We start from the raw sequence: 25269 nt of genomic DNA on the forward strand, positions 1-25269 counted from the left end.
TTTTTTCCCCCACAGCTTTAACTAGAATGGACAAAAAAATATTATGAAGTCAAAGGTACAAGATTCAGATTTGGGTCATTTTTGGATGCCAGTGTCTGGGAAACAAAGAGTATGGACTTCAGGATATGAGCCAACATTTTAATTTTGGGAAGTTGCACTTTGTCTGCCAAATGGCCATCATCTTATTGTCTACCCTGGGTACTACGTCCTGAGTCTACTCGTCTAAAACCATTATCCACAGCTTTGCTGTTGCACGGCTGCTCTGTGTCCCCTTCACTCCAATGCAAAATGGTGTTTTCAAATTAAATACCTGAAACTCACTGTGAAATTTTCTATCTTGTTAACTTCTTTTCAACGATACGGAGGCTGTTAGAATTACCAAGACAGCAGCCATACCAGCAGCAGTTAAATGAACTGGTGTAAAGGGAAAATATGTCTTTGAAAATTCTGCCTGTTCTCTCGCTTAAAAATATGGAAATTACTGTTGTTTGGCTTAAGGGAAAGAAAAACACAAGAGATCTGAAGAAATGAGATATAAGATAAACCATGAAATGCAGATAAATCACCCATACTCTCGTTCAGCAGTTTATATCACAAAGTAATTTTATTAAGGTTTTATGGAAAGGTCACTATTGCATTTCTATAATATTAAAATTTATCTTAGCATACAGAAATCCCCCCCACGAGGCTGAGATATTAGTTCAGGACTAAGTTTATTAAGGTTTTGGCATGACTCAATATTAACTTTCTCCAAATATTACAACCATTTTCAAATCAGATAAGCAGTGGGAGATAATACTGTGGCTCATAAAAATAAAACCAGGAAAACAGCATCATTGCATATGAGTTCTTAGAGATTAACTTTAAATATACCCTAAAATTGTGAGGCAGCTTATCAAAACAGTCCATTCTGTATTGGCACTTTCATTTCACAAAGGAATCAGACAGAACCACGGTTAAGGATTTCGCATGTATTAAAGTAAACTAATATTCTTGAGATAAATTCTTTTCTTTTTTCTTATGTGGCAGTACCAGGGATTGAACCCAGAGCCTCATGCATGCCAGGGAAGTGCTCTACCACTGAGGTGCATCCCCAGTTCTCTTAAGATAAATTCTAATTCAAGTGCTAACAGAAAAATGACTGGTGTGTAGGTCCCTGAGCTTATTGGGTCTACTATCCTTAAGTTGGGTAAGTCCTATATTTCAGGAAAGGTGGAAAGTTTATCTGCTATAATCAGATAGCTGAAGCCTTTTTGGCAAAGTGTAAAATGACCACCATGAATTTTTTCAAAATAAGATCTTCATTGTTAACAAATATACTGGAAAATTATAAAGCTTTCTGGTGAAAAAAAAAAAGGCACTACCTGAAGTTTCAGAGCTTCACAGTGTTGAGCATCCACAACCTCATCATCCCAGCCGTGGCCCCCTCAACACAGAGGTCATTCTTTGACTCATAACAGAAGAAATTGCTTGGCCCATAGCCAGGCGTCGAGGAAGATGTCTGGGAGCCTTCCTGGTTAGATGACGCACAGTTCTAGAGGATGGAAAGTCTACACAGAGATGTTCTTGAAAATTCATTCCGGCTCCACCTCAGGCCCTCTTTCCCTATTTAATTCTTTACAGATTTTAACTGGAATCCCATCCCTGAAGTTATCACTCATGATGACCCCACTGACAAAGTCTTTGTGTTTTGATACGCTTTAAAATAGTTCTATGTCGTACCTTGAAATGCATCCTTAGTTCTCTGCAGAGTAGTAAGTCATGTCTCAAAGCTTGAGTGACTAGCCACAGAACTGGTGTTTCCTCTTTTGGGCTCACTGGATAAAAATCTGATCCTCAATTATTCTTAGACAATAAAACACAAAGGCTTAAGGTCTGAAGAAATGGATATTAAGGATGCAAACCCAAAAGCCAAAGGCATTTCCTAATTGGCGCCTTCCAAACTTAAATCCCTAACCATACCCCTAACCATCTCCTGATATGCTAAATAAGGACTCATTTTTTTTCCACAAAACTTTTATGAAGAAGGTGTAAAGACTTCTCAGTGAAGCCAGACCCCAAATGTGCCAATTATATTTTAAGCCTATTGATTATTGGTAAAATACACAACTATAAGCATGTATAACCAAAACAATCATATATAAGTTGAAAAACAAACCCTAAACCCCAGGCTAATTTCAAAAATGCATCAATGCACACAATTACACAAGAAATCTTAAAATTCCATGAAGCATATGGATGTGGCTTAGTGGCCAATGTGCACTCAAAGTGGGAAGAACTACTCTCAAGAACTGATTCAACCAATTACAGTGAAACCCAAAGAGAATCCCACAAATAATATTCAAGGAGTTTCACTATCTGAAAACAGACACATTTATATGTCGTTCTGAAGAAGGTTCTCAAAGTAGAAGACATGATGGACCTAGTAATGTTCACAGAATAATATAGGTCTCTACACACTTATGAAATTTTTTTGTTTCACAATAGAGGTGGTGCTATTTTAGCAGCTGCAGAGCATTCTAATCTTTGCAACTAAGGTCTGGGCTTGGGTTTGGCCTTGGTGAGGCCATCAGAGAACTCATCTGCTCACTCATTAGCTCCAGGGAGTCTAGAGCTTCCTGGTCTTTGAAATGGATGGAATAAAGCTCTTCCAGGATCCAAAACTAAATCCATTTGTTGATTATAGTATTTGTAAGCTTTTGATCAGAACTGCTTAGTGGGTTGCATGAGGAGATAAATGTCTTCTGTATTTATTTTAATAGCTACGTTACTGTATTTAACTATTTTACTGACAAAGAGGAACCTCAGAAATCAGGACTATAAGCATGTCAATGAATTTCCCCTATTATGTATAATTACAGTGCACCAATGATTTTTTTCAAAGGTAAAAAATAAACAAGCATGTACCCAAATGTATCAATTTATTACAAAAAAAGACACCCTGAATGAGTTTTCAGATTGCCTATAAACTATAGTAAGGAGAAATATACTACGCCAAGTAAGACGAGAATCAGTTCCACCCCTCTTTATTTACTGATGGGTGGAGCTCTCAAAATTGACAACTGAATTTTTCCTTTGATTCAACAATGCACACCATCCCCCAATATTAGTCACATGAAATGAGTAAGGCAGCTATCACCAAATTATCTTCAAAATAAACAAATGCCTTCATAAATAGTCTGCTTTGGTCTAGTTCAAATAATACCATAATGAACTCACTATAACATAATTTTTAAAAACAATAAAAATTTCTAAGTTGCTTATATTTATTTTGACAAATTATTTTTGTAATCATTTTTAAAAACCATTCCTACCAATATGATAAAAAGTAAAAATAGTTAAAGAGCTTTGTAGGAAAATAATAAATAATTCCTACCCCAAACAGGCCATTCATAATTCTGCCTCAGGGCCTCTTCACTTAGCATTCTCAAAGTTTAGATTGTTTCCCTGCTACATATCTACATGGCTCACTCACTGATTTCAGAACATGGTTTAAATGTCACTATGTGAGGCCCTTCTTGAACCCACATGACAAAACAACAACCCACCGCCATCATTCTCTCTCTTATCCTCCCTTGCTCTATTTTTGTATTTAACACAAAGCATCATCTGACATCTAGTTTTTTAAAATATATTTTATGTTTGTTTTCTAGACCCTCCACCAGAATAGCAGATGGGTATATTTTGTTTTCCACTATGTCTTTGTTACATAAACTTGTGTGACACATGGTTGGTGCTTAATATAGACCTGTTGGAATGAAGGAATGCTTCCTGCTTCTGGACCTTTCTACAATGAAAGAATTAACAGAACAATCCATACTCCACAGTAGCCCAGAGTATGGGTATCCCAGGGAAAGAATACAATCAAATAGTATGTTAAAGGACACAATACAAAGGACAAACCTAGGACATTAGGGCCAAATATAGCCACTTTCTTCTTTGTCAAGGGATTGTTTATAAATGACTTTATTGTGCCTCCCCCGTTATGGTCTGGATATGAGGTGCCCCCCCCCCCCAAAGCTCCTATTAATGCAGGAATATTCCAAGGTGACTTTATTGGATTAGGAGAGCTGAGAACTAATCTGTCCATCCTAGTTTGAATGGACTGACTGGGTGGTAACTTCAGGCAGGTGGGCTGTGGCTAGAGGAGGGGGGTCATTGAGGGTGTGCCCAGGAAGGGTGCATTTCCCTGTGCCATGAGAGAAGCAACTTCCTACCGCAATTCCCTTCCAACATATGCTGCCTCACCTCTGGCCCAGAGCAATGGAGTTGGCCATCTAGGGACTGAGACCTCTGAAACGGTGAGGTCCAAATACACTTTTACTTCTCTATGTTATTCTTGTTGGGTATTTTGGTCACACCACCTAAAAGCTAACTAAAACATCCCCCTAGGAACTAAAATCCAGCAAAGCAGAAGAGGTCGCACGTAATCCAACACGAGCAATCTAATAGTTTTACAGGAATGTGGAGATGACCTTTACACAAGGGAAACGAGGGCAAGGAAGCCTCCTGGAGAAAATCACTGAACTTGTCCTTAAAGTATGATTATTCTTTTTAAGTGGAATGCAGCATCTTTGAGAGTGGAAGGGCTGTATGTAATCAAGGGTAGGAGGCAGGACATCATGCTGCTTCTGACAATTTAAACCTCTTCATACAATCCTCTATCTTCCCCAAATCCCTACCTATGGAAAGACTAACGTCCAATCACATATGGATTCAAGATGGAAATTCATGGTGTCTGAATATAGCTGACTCCCAAAGACTTGAATGAGTTTTGTGAAGGGGAAATAAGTGTACTGCTCTGTCATTTGAGACAAATTTAACACCTAATTGCAGACAAGGCTTCACTTGCCATCCTATGCTACCACGGGTACTATGTGACTTGTGTCAAAGGATGGTTTTTCCCTTCTAGGATGAAACACTTTCTACCCCTTCTCTAGGCACAGCAGACCATCGCCAAAACAGCCACAAAGTTTTCCCATGGCTGAGTCATGCTCCTTTGCAATGTGACTCTTCAGCTTCTCTCATCACCAACAGACATGGAAACTATGTCCCCAGAGACTTAGGGTTTAGACATATGGCTTGCATGATGATCTGAGGCATGAAAAGCAACTCAAACATTGGAGCTTTTCTTGTTTGCTTCTACTTGGAACACTGAGATTACTACCATATTGAAAAGTTCCGGGAGAACCTACTAGAAGATACTAGACCACATGATAAGCCTCAATCAACCCAGTCATCCTGGATGAGGCCCCAGCTATGTGAGTGAGGCCATCCTCTATCATCCAGCCCTTGCTGAGCCATCTCAACCCAGGAAAATCACTCATCCAATACACAGAATTGTGAGGAGTAAAATATGATTTAAAAAAATATATACAAAATCATGGAGGTGGTTTACTGTACTGCAAAAGCTAACTGATGTGACCCGTGAAGAAAGAATAGGATGAGAGTTCTCTGCATGGCTCTAGTGGGTAAGCAGGTATTTTGACCACATTCTAAGAATGATATTATTAAACAATATTAATGAAATTCAAGGAAGAAGAAAGGAAATTCAGGGAAAGAAAAGAAAATGGGGAGCCAACCAATCCCTGGTGGGAGTATGGAAATATAATAAAATTAAAGTCAGCTAGCTATCTGTGATTTTTTTTCAAGCAAGTACATAAAACTGTTAACATCATGTTTTGGATGATACTAATTATTATGAACACAAAAATGTTCAACTTTACTGTGAGCAACTTGACAAAGATTTATATTGTGTTTGTCTTTGAATCTCTCCTACTTGCTTCTCCAAACCCTGTGCCTAGCACAGTGACAGGTACTTTAATAAATGACTACATAATCTTAGAGAAAGGAGTAATTGACTGAAGACGGGAACAATGTCAACATGACATGTGATAACAAAGAGGGGTGTCCACATTTTTACTCTAGATCCCATTTGATGTCAGGTCTTGCTTTCTCCCAAACGGATGTTATTTATGACTTCTAATCCCTTCAGAAGATGAGTAAGGCAGAGATTATGTGATGCACAAGGATGACTAAGGCTCTGAGTGAGGGCATCTGGATTTTATAATAGCACTTTATAGCAGGAATGTATAATAGCCTTTCACAGTATTTATCTGGATTTTTCACTTCTGGATGTTTTACTCTTTGTTTTTTTACTTGGGTGTCTGGTATTATCAGTAAATTGATATCTAGATAAATATTGCAATTATGTAACATGTCTTGACATTTTATTGTGCTTAATACTCCGATGCTGTTTTTTTCTCCAATCAAACTAAAAAAAAGAGAAAACATCAGTCATTTAACAATAGACATTTTTTCAAGGAACCTAAAATTCAACTCATCCCAATTTAACTTTGCACAACACTCCGCTCCACATTTCAGACTAAATACAGACTATTGTTCTAAGTATAGGTACCTACACTTTTGGAAGAAATTAATAAAATATTATGTGCGAAACCTAAAACATTTTAGAATTCAGTTGTATTTCTATATCCATTTAGTTTCACAGTTTAGGTGAATTACTTTAAACTCTCCTACTCTGAAATGCTTTTATTCTTTCATTTTTACCCAATAAATCATGAATTATTTTGAGTATGCTAATGTGCCTTGCCTTAGAGACTTGGATCATAGCAAGAAAAATACTGTTCTGAAATTTTATTTTTTACATGCATAATATGACTTGCTAATTCACAGATTATTAATAGGAACATTTTTAAGCCTTGACTTCCAATACTGTATTCTAAAATGTTCTCTCCCATCTAATCGGTATAAAGGTGCATTGTGATAAGTGCTAAGTAGAGAGTTGTTTTTGCAGATTGGGAAACTAAGTCCCTAAGCAATTAAGTCACTTGTCCAAAGTCACAAAGATACTAAATGGTGAAACCAACATTTAAACAAGGACAGCTTCATTCCAGAGTGAGGCCACTTAACTGTTAGGAAATTTTGCTTTCTCTTGAAAATGAAATGCAGCATTTCTCTTAAAGAGTGAAGTTCTTAAAGTCGGAAACACGATTTAATATGGGAAATTAATACTGCAGAAACTTTCAAAACAGCATCTATTATGCAAAATGTGGTACAACTTTTTTTGGGTCCCACGGAACAGATGTTTCTTTGCCCTAAGCTACAAGTCTCCTTCCTGTCTCCTTCCTTTGCTGAACCATAATACAAGCATGCCTTCAGGCGCTGTTATTGCGAACACATGTTCAGCCTAGGCAACCACACTGCTGAAGCACCACCTTCTGCTAGGGCTTATGACAGATTTACAGCTGAATTCACAGCAGCATGCTCAGGGAGGACCTGTGTTTTCCTGTAATTGAATTTTCTTTTCTAAGAGTGAAATTTCACGAAGGAAAGGAGAAGACCAGAGACTAGAGAGAGGAAGTCCATGAAAAGCAGGTCAGGAGCACAATATACAATGAACAAATCACAAGAAGGGATGGATGCTTGGCAACACTAAAAATCTAAGCAAAGCACACGTGACTTTTTCTTTCTTTCTGTTTTTTAATAATATATATATATATATACTTTTAATTTTTATTGGTATATTATAATTATACAAATAGTGGATTTCGTTGTTACAAATTCATGTACAGGCTTAACTTTTTCTATCATCTTTCCCTCCTAGAGGGAATCCCTTCCTGGTTGCAGACACCAACTAAGAGGGGATGAGAAACCCACTGATATCGGGACAGAGACCCCCCCTCCCTCCATTCCTTCTCCCTTCCTTTCCTTCCTCCCCTCCCCACCTCCCCTGCCTATTCCATCTCTCGGGTCAAGCAGAGAGCAGCCAATCTTTGCCCTTTGATAGGTCTTCCTGCCTCCTCTCTTCCACTTGGAAATCCAACATGAAGAGCCAGACTTCCCCAGGAAATGGGATGAGTACCAGAGGGCTTTGAAATGCAATGAGTCTCCTTCCTAGGGGCCAGAAGGTCATCTGCCCACTAGGATGGAATTCTCAGGGGACATGACCTAAGTCACTACTTAATCTTCACCCCCAGAAACCCCATGGTCCCCTCTTTTAGGCAGGCAGCCTCTTCTTACGCACACATTTCTTGGCTTTTTCTGGCTCCCAGAAACTGAACAAATCAGTCCTCATCTCAGCTTTGTTATAAATGCCTTGACTTCACCATCTGCCAAGTACAAAAGGGGTTAGTTGACCAACAGGCAGTGTGTTTGCAGCAACAGCAAACTAAACCCTTCCATCCCAGGGCGAGGTAAAGTCAACTAGGACAAGGCCTCAAGATGAAACAGTTCAGGGCCATTAAATGGATGGTTTCAAAGAGGTTTCCGGAACCCAGATGGAGGCTGATAGTATTATTTTAAATGAAAAGTTCAAACGTAATACATAATTCCAGCTATTCAAAAGGATGCACAAAAAAAATGCAGAGATATGAAGGGAAAATATGTAAATGTTAGCCACGGGTTTCTTTTGGGTGAAGGTTTCCTGCCAATTTTTTTTTATACTTTTATGTACTTGTTGAATTTAAATTTAACATTTTTTGATTGACTCATAATATTTGTCCATATTTATGAGGTACAGTGTGCTGTTTTGACTGATTTTGATCTTTTAAAATGATATCTGATTTAGATTTCAAAAACTCCAATTTTCGTAAGAGGTGATCAAAATGATGAACTGCTTGCAAGTTTCTTAAACAATCAATTGATGATACCTCTGAAACACTTTTATATCTCATATTTTAGCTGATTTTCTTGCTAGTCACTCTTCTCTATTTTCCCTATTGTTCTGTCTGCCTAAAGTGAATCCCCCTCTCCACCCAATCTCCCCATCCTACAACCTATCTATTCTTTGAAGTTTGGCTCCAATGTCACTTCCCCCTTGGAAATTTCTAACTCTTTCTTTCCTTACATCCCATGGCACTTTGTATGAACCTTTGCAAGGCAAGAAACATTTCCATCTAGTACTATAATTAGTTCAAGCTCATGTCCAAGCCTGTAATAATACTCAGTTGCAAGGAGAGGTGAATGAATTCATTTTTTACCCTGCACAATACCTTGTACATAGGAAGCACTCCATATACACTTACCAAGAATACTGATCAAAGAATAAGTTAGCAAGGGAATTATTTAAGACTTAATTTTCCTCTTCTGGAACCAAATAACTGACCCCAAATTTTACCCAGTTTCATAAAGTTATCAGCCATCTTGCTTTTCCGGGCACTGTGTGAGTGAGATATCCTGTGGTAACCAGCACAGGGCACATAAGGACAACACTCATTTTGCATGTCAACTGCCATCTGGTTCACACAGTGATTACTCAATTACTGCATTAGACAACAGTGGAACCCCAGATCTCTTATCTGCTAGCTGTGAGATTCTATGCAGTTCCCTTGAGCTGTAAAGCAGAGGTAATGCCATCTACCTGGTGAGTCTTTGTTAGGTTGAAATTAGATAAATGCATGCAGAGGGTTGAATACAGTGGCCAGCAATGAGTAAAGAGGGTCATGAAAAGCTGCAATGTGTGAACAAACAAGATAAAAATCTTTGTTTGAAGCTTCACTTAAAATGTAATTTAGGAACTTGAGAAATAAAGCCATGCTTTGTACATCTCGTGAGTACAAGTACTTGAAAAACTAGCTTCAGGAAGTCCTGTCTGAGCAATGTACACTCTTACAAGCATTGCTGTCCTTATAAATCAAATCCTGCCTGGAAATCCTGCCAACAGAATATCAATACCAGCTCTTGTTCGCTTTGACTATAATGAAATACACCAGCATAAACAAATCCCTTCCGTGATTTACAGAGCATTTAAGTTTACAGTAGGTCACTAATAAGTGTCTTGGCCATTCACAAGCCATCTCCCCTGCCCCCCTCTATGGCTTCATGAACATAGCTGTAATTCGGTGATTCCCTGCAATGAAACACTGCTTGCCCAAGAAGGCAAGATAGAAACATCCACCCAGAGAGGCTTGTGAGATGTAATTGAATAAAACTAGCCTAGAGTTGCCTAAGGCAATAGGCATGCTGTGGCCACACAGGGTCATCTCCTGGAGCCGAGGTAAAATCCACAATCTGTTTCATTTTAAGGAAATCACAGACACAAAGAAAAATGATTGAGAGAGCAAAACTTTCATAAAACAGTGCTATTGTTTTAAGACAACAGCGACCGTGTGTCCCCTGAGCTTCCAGCTCCATTCCTCTGGGGCTGTCCACATTATCTGTTGTAGTGTTTGGGGTGCTTTGATAATTACACCCTTCCCTCCTCCTTTCTAGTGAATTCTATGCCAGAGCCAATTATTACCATGAGACTCACAAGGATTCTGGCCACACCAGAAGAGAGACCCTCCCTGACACATAACTATCAAGACTCCAATCAGCAGATGCCCTTCTGTGACTAGGGTGCAAGGTTAAGAGCTGAGAAGCTAGTAACTGGTCCACAGCCGGGAATTTGGAATCGGAGGTCAAATGACTTGACAGCGTGTCTTTATTCTGCTTTTGCTGTACCGCAGATGGGAAACTACAGGGGCTGAGGTTTAGGTTCTCAGGGAAAGAAAAGAAGCTATTCTTTTTAGAACATCAAGTCATTGTCCACAAATCCAAATGGCAAAGTTCTCTTGGTTCACTCAGGACTATTTGTCTTATCTATGGAAACTGTTCGCGCTTTTCAAAAAATGGGCTGAGCAGTCGTTCAGTGTTATGTTGCTATGCGGAACTTTTTAGGTCGAATATGTTTACTCTTCACAAAGGCTGAAGTTTTACACACATAACCTCGTGTGGCTAACATTCTATGACTCTCTTCCTTCTCATGCACAGAAGGAAGGTGATCTATATGCAGCCCAATCAGTTTGAGAAATTGGTTTCCAGGAAGCTGATCCAGGAATTCTCAGAGTTCACTATATAACTGAAGGGAAGAAAGAGCAAGGTCAAGAGAAGAACCAGAACCAGGCTGGAGTCAACCACTTTTATTTGTAATATGAGACAAGAATCCTTCTCTTACAGGAGAATAAAAATTATAAACATGTACACAGAGACTTGAAACTCCTGTATAGGGACTTGCGATCTATTGTTCTTGACAGTTCTGCAAAATACACTTTGTCCTCTTCTGAAGCCCACACCAGAGTCCCAGCCTGCTACATGTGCATGGCTGTGACCTGTGTCAATCCAGGTTTGGCTCCTGAGTCCTCCCACACATGCTTTTTTCCTCTGGGATTTATTCCCTGTCTCTAGAGCTCATCCCTGGAAACTACGTGTTACAGACCACAGAGTTCTCATCGGTCTGGATTCAATAACAGCTGAGAACACAAGGAGGCCCCCGTAGCCTCTGTGTTAGGCAAGAAAGAAAAAAACTTGGACCATAGTTGAGCCATTATATATTTGTGGCTGTGCTTGTTCAACAGTTTTCCCACACATGCCACACTTTTCTGATCCCTTTCCCTTCTTCTTTTACCTTCCCTACCTCCCTACTGTGTTCTCTCCTGAAAATACCTCCACATGCATCCTAAACTATGGTGTGTTGCTTAAAAGCACAAACTCTGAAATCAGAATAGCCACATTCAAATTCACCTCCATCCTTCCCTGGCATAGCACTGAACAAGTGCACTTAGATAAAGTTCCCCATCTCACTCTCTTCATCTGTAGAAAAAAAAAAAATCATACTGCTCACTTCTCTGGAAGGTCATGAGATAATAGATGCTAAGTGGTTAGCATCTTACCTGGACAAAGAAAGCACTTCTTCTATTCTATTGCTTTGAGGTGAACAGGGTCTGATTTAATAATACACCACCTGTTTTCTCCTCTCCAAGAAACGCTGTTTCACAAGACATCTAAATCAAGGTGGGTGTGGGTGGCACATGCCTGTAATCCCATGTACTTGGGAGGCTGAGGCAGAAAAATTGAAAGTTTGAGGGCAGTCGTCACAACTTAGAGAGAGCCTGTTTCAAAATTTAAAATTAAAAGGACTAGGGAGTGTAGTTCAGTAGTAGAACAACCCTGGCTTTGATCTCTAATACAGCAGCAACAACAACAAAGAGAGAGAGAGAGAGAGAGAAACTGTAAATCACTGTTATCACTGTTGGTGTGGTTGTAGAAATCAGTATTTCCTTATATTCATTGCATTCAAATAATTCCAAATCAGAGAAATTTTTTCAAGCTTCTCAAATATGATTATATCTTCCTTATACTTAAATCAACGAATATTACAAATTTAAAAAGGGAAGAAAGGAAATGGATCAAAACAATTATTACAGACTTTTAAGGAAGGCAAGCATTTTTTCATTTGAAAACCTGAGTTGTATAGAAAAGGCAAAGCCATCAGATAATGGGGTTATTTACATGACATTTATTTGCTCTTTTGAGCCACTGATAAAATCTATCAGCAAGGAGAGGAACCCTTAAAAAAAGCTCAGCTTCTGTGGCCCAGGTTTAACACATTAGAAATAAAAGGCAGAGGAAAAGCTCAGGGTGCAGCTTTCATAAGTCGGAAAGTTTTTCTTCATATTTCACTAGATCTAAGGTTGGAATTTCCCATTATGAGAATGTATTGCCCCAAACCAGTGAGAATAGCTTTGCTGTTACCAACTATATATAAGGGTTCACACATCCATGCAATTTCAAGTATGCATTTAAAGGTATACATAGAATAGGATCAGCCTGTGATTATTTAGGAGGTAGAAGTCACATTCTGGCTTAATAATTCAGGAGCATGGTCTTTATAGTAGAGAGGAGTAGAATAATTGCTTTTATCCTGCTTTTGCATTTAATTCTTTTTCTCATAGCAAAATAGAGAGACCAACAATACTATTCTTAAAAGCCTTCATGCATAAAAAGTTTACTGAAGAATATGCCACCACAAGTCACAACCTCAAGAAACCACATCAGTATAAAAGAAAGTCAAATGGACCAAGAATCCTTAGAAAATAGGTACACCAATTCTTCTAACATTTGTCTTGTCCTTTCTTTTCTATAGAAAAAAAAATGAACTGTAAGAATAATAACATGTTGATGTGGAACAAAAACCATGAAATTCAAATTTTATTCTTTAAATATTCTAAATGCGAATCCTCCTTCTTACTCTTCTTTCCTGTCCATCCAGTTGATGGTGAAGTCCTGCTGATTCTACTCCCACTCATCTCTCTGGAATTTGCTCTTTTCTCTTCCCACCTTAGGTTGAGGCTGCATTCCCCCTTTTCTGGGCTGCTGCAAAAGTCCCAAGTTAAGCTTTCAGCCTAGAGTCTTCCCTTGTCCTCTTCCTCTAACCTCTACCAAACTTACCTAAAAATGTAGGTTTTAACATAGCAAGTGATTAAAGCCCTTTCTGGCTCACCATCATTCACAGGATAAAAATCCACATTCAGGGATACAGCTCAACAAAGAGCTTCATACTCTCATCCCACCCCAAGCACACACAGTCCAACCACAAGGACTATTCCAATGTATGATGCTACACGCAAATAGAACATTCCTACACACTCTTCTTTCACTTTCTTCATTTGGATAATTCTTATCTGTCACTCATGACTTGACACAGATGTTACTGACTCTCAGAAGCCTTCTCTAACTCACAGCTTGGGGTTGCAGTGGGGCTCATCTGGAATCCCATGCTTCTCCCACCATCTAATCAGTAGACTCCAATACAAATGAATATGGGCTTTCTCTGCCTGGAGCCATATGCCAGGCCCAACTTATATAGCTGGGGATCTTCAGCAATTTATGTAACCTCTCTGTGCCTCAGTTTCTTTATTTGTAAAAATAAATAGGAATGATCCTAGTGCCTAGTTAATGCGGCTTGTTTTATGGATTAAAGGAGTTGATACTGAAATAGCTGAGATGAGGGTCTATTGTCTAAGTATTGTTCGGTAAATGTAAGGCACAAGCAATAATAAAAGTGGTAGTGCTGCCATTCTATATTTAGTCTGTAGGCTTTTTTCCCTAGATTGCATGCTTTGCAAAAGCAGGTATATCACTCTTCCTCCTTCATGAAACTTGAGCTACGTCAAAATTCAATACTTTTTTTTTTTAAATAAGCACATGTTGAGGATTAAAACAAAGCCATTTTTATCTTCCTGAATTTTCAGCTTTTTATCAATTCCTTGGGTATATGTTCTTCCATGTGACTTTGAAGTCTTTTCTATAAACAAAATATAGAAGAAACCTGCTGTGTATCTAACACTGTGCTAGGTACTAAAAAAGGAAAACTGAAAAGAGAAAACTAATTCCCACAACCAGAAAGTCAGAGATAAGTCAAGTTCACTACCAAAGTGAACAATCTATGAGGGTCTTTTCATCAGGCCACAGAATGAGCTGAATGTGCCTGATGCTGGCTAAGACCATTTGTGTTTTAATAGTATGCTCCTTATGAAATCTCTCTTACCAACTGACCCTCGGAAGCAGAGAGCCCTAAAGGAAGATTTGAGAGCTGGGCCTGAGGGCACAGCTCTCACAGCTTCTGGAAGTGGCTTAGATCTGGAACATCCCCTAAAAGTCCACACGTTGAAAGCATGACCCCCAAGACCACAAGGTTCAGAAGTGGGGCTTTCAACAATGGTGGGATCATGAGGACCGTGAATGGATGACTGGGAAGAAGACCCTAGTTGTAGGAAGCAGGTCAGTGGGAACATGCCTTGGAAGGGTTTATTTCCTCTCTGGCTCCTTCCTCTCTTTCTGCTTCCTGGCTAACAAGGGCTGAGCAGCTTTCCTCCAGCAAGCCCTTCCACCATGATGCTCTGCTTCCTCTTAGGCTCAGAAGGCTCAGAGCAATGAAGTTGGCTAGCCATGGACTGAGACCTCAGAAACCTTCAGCCAAAGTATATTTTTCCATCTCTAAGTTGTTCTGTCAGGCATTTTGGTCACAGTAAAACAAAGCTGATTAACACAGCCTCTTTGCTTTGCCCCAAAATACCAAACAAGTATAAGATCTGACATGATGAAACATGCATAGAAAGTACTAAATTCAGTATTTAATATGTGTGGGGGGCCGGTGGAGTAAGGGAAGAGATTGGAGGAGAGCGACAGACCCTTAATAGTCTGCTTCCTGTTAGAGACCTGCAACTACTGTAAAAATTATGACAGCTTGTCAATCATTAGTAATGTGGCAGCTTAGATTTCTGATTGCCAGTTAGCATCCTCATTAGCACAGCATATTTTATCTCTACTAAAACATGTGTAGTGTTTTAGGTACAAGGCTTTAATCTGACTTAATTTCAACAAGTTACTTTTGAATGATAGAACCCTATTGCAAAAAAGTTTGTGTTAAGGTTTGTATACATCAGGTCAAATGATGTGCCTCCAACATCCAATAAACCCATCCTCTACAAAGTCTCAACTAATTTAGTTAGCCTGAACATAAGATGTGACTTCTGACTCCAGGCACATATGTTGTAAAGAATTCCACTGTGAGCCGGATGAATTGGCACAAGCCTGTAATCCTATTTATTCAGGAAGCGAAAGAAGGAGGATTGCAATTTTGAGGCCAGCCTGGGCAACTTAGTGAGACCATGTTTTAAGATAAAATGTAATTTAAGAAAAATTTAAAAACAAGGATGGTGATGTTGCTCAGTGGTAAAGTGCTTGCCTACTATGCCCAAGGCCCCAGATTTAATCCCCACTACCATAAAATACTACTACTACTACTACTACTACTACTACTACTACTTATAGTAATAATAATAATAATAATAATAATAATAACAATAATAATAATAATCCCACTGTGTTTACCATTTTGGCATTCCTTCTTGCAAGAAGCTCAATATTTTGATTGGCAACACCATTGGTCCACAAAACATTTTACACAAGAGGTATTATTTATACATGCTTCCCATTGTTCAGGAACAATGTATGTAAGTAAGTAATCTAGATAAGCAGGTATTGTCTTAATTATGGAATCCCTTAATCATGGATGGACCTGATAATATATGCACGCAAAATGGCACTGACAGAGTCAGTGTCTCCTGAATGCCATCAAGCTTAAATTCAGAGAAAATGCTAAAACTTAGCAGCTTATATAAGCACAGATTTGTTACCAGGTATCCTAGGTTCAAAAGTTCTTCTTGAATGAAATGTGTGAATCTTGGGATAGGAACTAAATTTCTTTCAACACCAGCTAGCTTCACAATTAACTGTTTGTTAATAATAGTAGCTACCTGATCAGGCTGTGAGATAATAATGTAATACTCAGGATGCAGGGGTTGAATAAATACAAGCCGACTTCTTGGATTCTTTACTCCTGATGGTTCAGCTGAGCCTGAGAAAAAATTGCTTTGTCAGAAAATATAGCTTTCAAATAAGATCTATAGAGAACAACAAAGAAACTTGAAATAATGCACCACCACAGAGCCCTACAGAAAAGGGATGGAGGACAAGTCCTCAAGGGCTGGATGAATTCAAAGTGGGATAATTACATTCTTCTCAATAAGGCCTTTAGAAGCCTGCAACTGGATAGTGTGACTTTTTCTCTTTTTCATAGCTGTTGGCTAATGGTGCTTTTTCTCTTATTGTAATTGATAAACCAATATATGATGAATCATCAAAATGTACTGAGATTCGTCTAGAGGAAAGGATCTCTGTGAATAGGGCAAAAAAAAAAAAAAAAAATGATTCCATTTCTTAAACTAAAAACTTGAGTAGCCTTCACTGGCCTTTCAGTTCTAGGCTGGAGCCAATCAGCAAATAATTCATTTAAAAAGTACTTCTATCTTTTGGAAAACTCATTGATAAAGTATAAATGGGAACTTGCTATTTTCTAGGCAGCATGCTCAGTCTAAATATTAGATTGGAAAGAGTTCCATTTCTTGAGATTTGTATGATGATCCTTCTCCTATTCATAAGTCACAATTAGACTACAAAATCTTATTAGTCATCGGCAAAGAATATTAGTTTGAAGTCATACAGGAAGGGGAAGACTCTTAGTTTCTTTATTTTTGCTCTTTTAAATTATCAGTAGAAGAAAAATTAGAGGTTTTTTTTGGTTTGGTTTTTTTTTTTTTGGGGGGGGGTACAAGGGATTGAATAAAGGGGCACTTAATCACTGAGCCACATCCCCAGTCCTTTTTGAATTCTACTTAAAGACAGCGTCTTGCTAAGTTGCTTAGGGCTTCACTAAATTGCTGAGGTTGGCTTTGAACTGGTGATCCTCCCACCTCAGTCTCTCAAGCTGCTGGGATACATGGGTGAGCTCCTATGCTTGGCCATAATATCCTCGTTATTTTAAAAATATACAGAGGTTTTGAATGACAGAAAATGCAGGACACTCTGAAAATGCAGGACACTCTGAAAATGCAAGTCATTAATGGTACATACAACAGAAAACTGCTCAGCAATAAAAAAGAAAAACTGGATTATCTATACACATCACAACATAGATGAAACTCAAATGCATCCACTAGTGTCAGATTCTATACGTACCATGTAATCCCCTTTATAAGACAGCCTGGAAAAGCCCAAGCTGGTAGAGAAAAAAAAAAAAAAATACTTGAATACAAACAGGAAGCAGACAGAAATTTTTTGAATGTGAGAACTATTCTGTATGTTAAATATGCCAGTGGATGCGCAACACAATGTATTTGCCAAAACTCACATTAACTTATATAAGAATTTTATAGTTTGTAAATTTAAAATATGTTTTAAAAAGGAAAATATGCAACTCATTGTTTAGAAAGTTTTAATGTTAACATCCTTTTAAGCTGTTATAGAGGTGGTTTATTTATTGATTAATTTATTTGTTTATTTATTTATTCTAATTAGATATATATGACAGCAGAATGCACTTTGACTCATTTTACACAAATGGAGTACAACTTTTCATTTCTCTGGTTGTACATGTTGGTATGTGCAGTCATATATGTACCCAGGGTAATGATGTCCATCTCATTCTACCATTTTTCCTAGACAGGTGGTTTTTCTTGAACAAAAAAAGAGCCTTCACTAATAAAATCTCAGCAAAACTCATTTTTAAAAAACTGTAGCAAATCTTATTATGGATTGCCTTTATACATCCTTTTTTCAACCTTCCCTGGTTGGGGAAGCCAGAAAGCCAAACATTAAATTTCTAAGACTTTTGCCATCTGGATTCCACCAATTAGAAGCACTTAACTACATAAAGGGCAGTAGCCATTTTCCTGATGCTACTGTTCTCGGCAATCAAGGTTCAAAACATACAGCCTTTAGAGGAAGGTGCAGCAGTAGTGGCAGCAGTGGCAACAGTGGAGTGTCTTTGATCTGAATAGTCCAGAGATGGCTATACCATTTCTCATTCTTCAGCTCTTCAGGCCATTCTGAAAGCACTCCAACCCCTGTATTAAATTCTTTCTGCTCAAAACACCTAGATTGGTTTCATTTCCATGCCATTGTCTATGTTGATATAAAAACCAACTTAATTATGAAATACCCCAGATCATAATCCTCAAATAAGTTCCAGAAAAGCTCAATTATTTTTATCATTTTTTAAATTTAAGTACAGTGTTCTTTTGTTTTGTTTTTTTAATTTTTTAATTTGTTCTACTTAATTTACATAACAGCAGAAATTCATTAATCTGTGGCTAAAGTGAAAATACCTTCAGTTTTTTTGCATTTTTCAGTGCCCTTCACTCCTTGCTCACTGTTTTGAAATAATAATAATGTATGTCAGTTTAACCAATTATCTCTTATGGTTAAGAGCTCCAGGCTCATATATCAAAAGAACCTCATGAAGGACTATTTCCTAGGCATCTCAATAAAAATCTCAAAATTTAGTATGTTAATCCCAATTGGTCAAAATCTTGACATTCTGTCCATTCCCAAAACACGATCATTCTATCCTTAGTTGCGGAAGGTCAAAATCTAGGTCACTCCCACACTGACAAACGACAGAATATAAAACCTGTTGCCCACTGAGACCTGTCAGCATGTTCTTCACAGATGGTCTGTTGTTCAATATTTGTGGATCTTAAATGTATCTTTCCCTTCCTGTTAACAATTAACTAGATTAGTTAAACCTAAAATAAGTGCTGCAGACTTGTTTAAAGAGAAACTTCCCATGAGGCTTGGCAAACGTAGCCTGAAGTATTAGGAATAAGCCTCATTTTTGGATGCCTAGGGACCGAGCTGACTGTATCGTAGCACCTCTAGGGAAGATATGTGAGCAAATTCAATATGTGTCCCCACCTTGCTCAAATGCTTAGAAAAGCGGAGCATCCTGGACAAGGTCTATGATGATAGGGTAAAAGGAGACATTCTTCAGTGAGGACAGGGTCACACATGCATAGTTGAAAATGCTTTGCAAAATATGTGTCTGGTGCACTTAAAGGAATGAATAAGACTTGCATGTAATTTGTAAAAGGGAAAAATAAAAGTTGGCCTGCGCTACGTTTCTTTACTTCTAAAGCTCAAAGCAACAAAGGTTGGTAGTCTTTGATCCTTAACACCATTCCATGTCCTTTGGATAAGAGTGCCCACATATTCTTTTTGAATTTCTCCCTTCTCCTGCTCTCTGCTCCTGAGGTTCCTATGATACTCCAGAAGGTAAGCTTGTGCCCTGGACCACAGCCTCTCACAGATATGGATGGAATGCTCTCAGTTCAGAAATGGACACAACACCTGGATCTGACTCATCAGGATTACCAACCTCAATTCTGAATGGCAAGTAGAGGCTTTCTTCTGTCGGGTTTAGTATTGAAAGACATCAGCCAGGACATGTCAGTGACTGACACACACGTGAAACCAAGCATGGCAGAAAGCATGGCAGAGAGAGAGAAAGACACCAGGACCATCGGACTGATGAACTTGGCCCCAGCTCTGCAATGAGCTCTACCTCAGCAATGTGAACCAAAAGTACCCTGTGTTCTTGTTCAAAACTCCTGAAGTCAAGACACTGTTTAACTACGTTTCTTGGTTTTGTTTTTATTATGAAAAGAGACTGATTTGCTGATGATCTAAATCAGCAAATTTTGGAAAGATTAGCTGCCTTCATTGCTATATGTATATTTTTGTGTATATCTTCATATGTCTAATCAGAGGTTCTTTTTTACTTTCATGAGAATTTTCAGGTGCGTTATTTATAACTTCCCCAAAGGTCAAGAACTAGTTTCATTTATTTATTTATTTATTTAAGTACAGGGAATTGAACCCAGGGAAGCTTTACCACTGAACCCACATCCCCAGCCCTTGTTTTTTATTTTATTTTTTTATTTTGAAAAAAGGTCTTGCTAAGCTGCTTAGGGCCTCACTAAGTTGCACAGGCTGGCTTTAAACTTAGAATCCTCCTGCCTCAGCCTACTAAGTCACTAGTATTACAGATATGTGCCATTGCACCCAACTAAGATCTAGTTTTCTGAAGAGAGATAACACCTCGAAAATTGACTAAAGATTGCCCTTTTAAGGCACATTCTTATTCTTTATTTATTATTTTAAAAAACCCTACTGATTTCTGTATAAATAGAACAAGCAGGCATGGAGTAATCAGAAGAAAATAAATAACTTAGCAATGCTGGTCAGTGTTTTTACATCTTCATGACTTTAGGAATTCTTTTGGGGGGCATCACTCCAAATCATATTCAACACACTGAATGGCACCCAGAGCAAAAATGTAGATCATATATAAGGCACCAGATGATTTAAGATACAAAATGATACAAAGTCATAATTAACAAACTGGTGGGTGAAATATCATATTTAGCATATATTTAATAAAATAATGAGTCATTTTATTATTATAGTTCTTTTGCTCAGATTTTGGAGCCAATAAATTTGGAGAAGCCTGAATTTTATTTATTTATTCATTTATTTTTTTCTTTTTATTTTTTGGAGAAGCCTGAAAATTCCTGGTACCTAGAAGTGACAAGGCAACTCCAGGATAAGGTGATTAAAAGGTATATTTTTAAAGCTGCCACATGAGAATATTCACACAGCATGCTGCAATCCATTCCCATCTACTTTATAAGAAATTTGTCTTGTCTGTGTGTTAGATCTCAGGCTGCCTACGCTTTCCCTGAGGTGATGATTGCTCAGGGTTAGCGCTTCCTTGCTGCTGATTTAGAAGGTGAGATGATAGCTATGATGATAATAAATAAATAAATAAACATATTAAGCAATTTTCTTTAAGGAAGAATGGGAAAAAAGATTTAAAAGCCTCTTATGAAATGTGAACTAATAATTAATTTGATATAAGTACATAGCAAACTTGCAAGGAAAAAAAATCTGGATTTGGCCACATATGTGTAGCATTCATAGAACACAGTGCCTAGAGGTACACATTATGAAAGAGAAGGCTGACATTATGGTTTTGACATATTTACCTGGAACAAGCTTCTCAGACTTTAACCTGCAAAAGAATTACCAAGAGTTCTTGTTAAACAAAAGAATATAAAGTGACTCAGCAGGCTTGGGCAAGGACAGAGATTTTCAGAGATTCTGCAATTCTCACAAATTCACAAGTGAGGATGATGGTGGTGATGGCCAATAGATGATACTTTATTTAGCAAGGCCTTTTTGTTTTTTTGGTACTAGGGATTGAATTCAGGGGCACTCAACCACTAAGCAACATCCCCAGCCCTATTTTGTATTTTACTTAGAGACTCACAGAGTTGCTTAGTATCTAGCTTTTGCTGAAGTTGGCTTTGAACTCAAAATCCTCCTGCCTCAGCCTCCCAAGCCACTGGGATTACAGGCATGCACCACTGTGTCCGGCTGAAAATCAGCCTTTTGACAAGCATACCTAGCCATATCCAGTTAGGTCAACAAGATGATTGTTCTCAACCTTGAATACACATTAGAATCCTGGGGAAAGGGAAAGGGTTTAAAAATTCCAGTGTCCCCACAGCATCCAGAACAATTACATTGAAAGCTTTGGAGCTGAGCCCTAGGCATCTATAGTTTTTAAAGTTCCCCAGATAATTCCAATATGCTGTCATTACTGAGAAACAGTACTTCCAAAATTTCAAAATACTTCCAAATTTCCATTTAATAAAAAGATATTACATATCCAGACAAAATGTTTTGTCTTAATGAATACAGAAATTTGGTTACACAGAATACCAAGTGCATTACAGAAGTTGGATTCAACATTTGCAACTTGATTCAGTTATTTCTATTTCAACAAAATAAGCACTGAGTAACATTCTTACTTCATGTCAGAAAGATCTCAATGAGGTAGGATACTTACTTGCCTACAGAATTAAAAATATTTGTTATTCCTATCTGGTCACTTCTGATTGTTACGAAGTAAAGATTTTTTGAAGAAAATATTTTGTATGAATTTTACAGTTAAGTTACTTTCCTGAAAAATGAGCAGATTGATTTAATAGTAATGACAGGTTATAGTGACACATTTAGTTCCCATGGCTCTTTAGGGAGTAAACAAGAGAAATTGCAAGAAGACAGAATTTCTGCAAAATAGGGTCAGAAATTTATCTTTTCAGACTCCAAAGTCCAAAATATTAATGGTGTCAATTTCTGAACTGCTGTCAAGGATGTTTAATCCAGTGCAATTCCTGATGGAGTGTGTATTCTAAACAGATTAGCTAGTATAGTATTTCTCCATAATCAAAAGTTGTCGATTTAGCTTACAGCTTAAGCTTTATAAAAAGTGGACTTCCTGAAGACTAAATCTTGCACAGCTGGATATGAAAATGGAGTTCCCACAGGGATTCAATTCAAAAGTAAGACAAGGTAACGCAAGGACTGTCCAATTAAAGGTGAGCTTCCAAGTATTTGAGCATTTTGGCAACATTAACAGCATTATTGCTTTTTCTCTTTTATCATCCCACTGATCACTCCTCTGTGCCAACACAACATAGGATGTATTAAGGATCCCACACCAGACTCAGAAAGGGATTTGCTCTCCAGCACAGGCAGCTCTATCCAGTCTCATTCTGTACTCTGAATTTGCAGTAGAAATGGCTTCAAAAGAGAGGTTGGTGAGGGCAGTGGAAAGCACTCAGCCAAAGCCTGAACAAGACAATTGCCTGCCAGAGGAAAAGAGCCAGGCACCAGTGGAAGAAGTCATCTCAAAAGCCCTCCTCTGGCTTGTTCCTAACTTTCTTCCATCTAATCAGCCGTGACCATCCAACAGTGCTCCCTGTGCTCCGCAGCTTCCCAGGACTTCCTGTAGAAAAACTGTGGCTTTCTGCACATCAATTTAAAAGAAGCCTTCATTTCCTTAAGGAATGCTGGAGGGTGTCAACTCTCCAAACTCCTCTGATAATGAGGCTCTATTTATTTAACCTGCTTTCTTCATCCTTATTCTCCCCTACATGCCAAGTAGAAAGAAACCCCTCCTTGTCTCCAGTCACTCCTCTCTATTCTACCAGCTCCATCCTGCCTCATGGGAGAGAAGTGGTTGACCCACTGCTATCCAGAGCAGGAGCTATGATTTTTATACATTTTGTGCTCGGTTAGCTCACTCACTCACTTGACCACCTCTCTCATTTACCCATCTTGCTTTATCACACACTTTCTTATTATGATCTTTCAAATGTATCAGATCCTCCCTGTTTTAACACAATTTAGCGGCTGTCCTCCAATGGCACCAGCTCCTGGATTGCCCCCATGTGGATCCTTCCCTCCCCCCATTCACTCGACCCCATTCATCCACTCGCCCATAGAAGACACACATCTCAATCCTCTCTTTCCAAAACAACCATCACGACCCACCTTTTATGACAAGTGTGGGAATTGACACAGGTGAAATTCACCTAGATAATGCTAATTTATGCCAAATGAGTCATTACATACAGGTAAACAACACAGCAAAAAAAGAAACTGCAACCTTCTGCCTCCTTGAGATAAGGCCAGAATACAGGTTCATTTTTGTCCTAAGATACAGGGTTACAGTTCCATGTCATTCTGCATTAGCAAAATCACTGTTTTTTCACATATTGGTGGGCACCAAAGTACAGAACCAGATTGTTCTCATTAGTGATGAGGCCTTCGTTATGTTTCCATGTCCACAGGGAAGACTTCCGTTCACCTAATATTAATAGCTAGGGAAAGAGCTATTGATTATGACAAGGTAAACATTTCATTATCATTTTACTTACAGAATCAGTTATAGAGGAATAAATATGTTCAATCTCAACCACAAATAAAAACGCAATATATTCACTCCCAATTTAAACAGAATATTTTAATTGATTTCTTCAAAACAATGTTTCAGAGTCACTATAACTATCTTACAGAGAATATTCAAAGTCATGAAAAAGAATTCACATCATAATGCTTTTTTGGAAAAACAGTTCATAAAAACAGATACACACTCAAATATATACACACATACATATGTCTAAAATAATAGAAATATATAAAATATTAGCAGTAATTATATTTAGATGACAGAATTACAGGAAGTATTTAATTTCTTATTTGTAACATTGAGTTTTCTAGAATCTTCTCAATCCATTTGCATATAGTGAAGTGAACATTACCCAAATAGATATGTGGTCCACATTGCAAAAATAAACACTGATTCCTGAATCCTCTCTGCTCTGCTTGTCCTGTTGGAATAAGTTCATTGCATTAACGTGATCTGTTCACATGGTTTGTTAACCATGTATAGGAAATGAAGTGCTCAGGAGTATGACAACTGGATTCTTTAGAAGTGCCTTAGACTAAAAGGATAGGGTAAGCAATGGATTTTAGGGTTGGTTTCAAAGCACTGATACATTCCTCTTAGACAAATATATTTGGGGTGGAGAAGGAGAAAAAGGATGACATGCATACTTTTTCTGCAGCTTATCCTCTTTTTTACTTCTAAAAATAAAGAAAGCATAGCCTCCTACCTTCTAAGGCAATGTGCTCTGCTCTAAGAAAGTACGGACAGTTAGAACATATCTCCACATCAATTATACTTCCTTCTTATTTGGAAAGTACAGAAAAGGATCAAAACTAAGTAATCAAAATTATAATTACATGATCATCTTTCCACGAAAATTTATAAGAGATATGCATTCCCTCCCTCCCCGTGCCCTTCTAAGACTTCTGAGAGATCAGCACTATGACCTGTTATTATATATCATTAGCTACACACATTCCTTTTTCACACAAATGTATGTGGGAATATCAGTAAGACTGGGAGAAAAAGCACGGTTCGTGTAGGTAGTGAATGAATGACTGGGTCAGAAAGATGAGGGCTGATTCAAAATGAAATAAAATCCTAATATCTCCAGAGCACTTCCCCCTCTTCCAACCTAGTTGTTGCCAAGGTTACCTGCTTCCAGCAAGGAGTTGTTAATGAGTATCCCCTGGGTACCCCTGGAGGGCTCCTTTCCCACACATGGTTAGTCCACCTTTTGGTCACAAAGGCAAGATAAGAGGAGGAGGGGGCATGAGAAGAAAGGAAAT

The 25269-nt window shown here is 38.2% G+C and overlaps 1 protein-coding gene across 9 annotated transcripts in view; it reads right to left on the minus strand.

The window, feature by feature from the left end:
• Nucleotides 1-25269, minus strand: part of Plcb4 (phospholipase C beta 4) — a 375572-nt gene that overhangs the window by 169483 nt on the left and 180820 nt on the right. The window contains exon 4 of one of the 9 annotated variants that reach the window (XM_076851536.2): nucleotides 21228-21253. The exons of the other annotated variants lie outside the window; for them this stretch is intronic. The gene's annotated coding sequence lies outside the window, so the exon portion shown is untranslated. The remainder of the gene's footprint in view (nucleotides 1-21227; nucleotides 21254-25269) is intronic. 9 annotated transcript variants of the gene reach the window in all.

This window comes from Callospermophilus lateralis, chromosome 3 (genome assembly GCF_048772815.1).
Source record: "Callospermophilus lateralis isolate mCalLat2 chromosome 3, mCalLat2.hap1, whole genome shotgun sequence".
Classification (NCBI taxonomy): Eukaryota; Metazoa; Chordata; class Mammalia; order Rodentia; family Sciuridae; genus Callospermophilus; species Callospermophilus lateralis.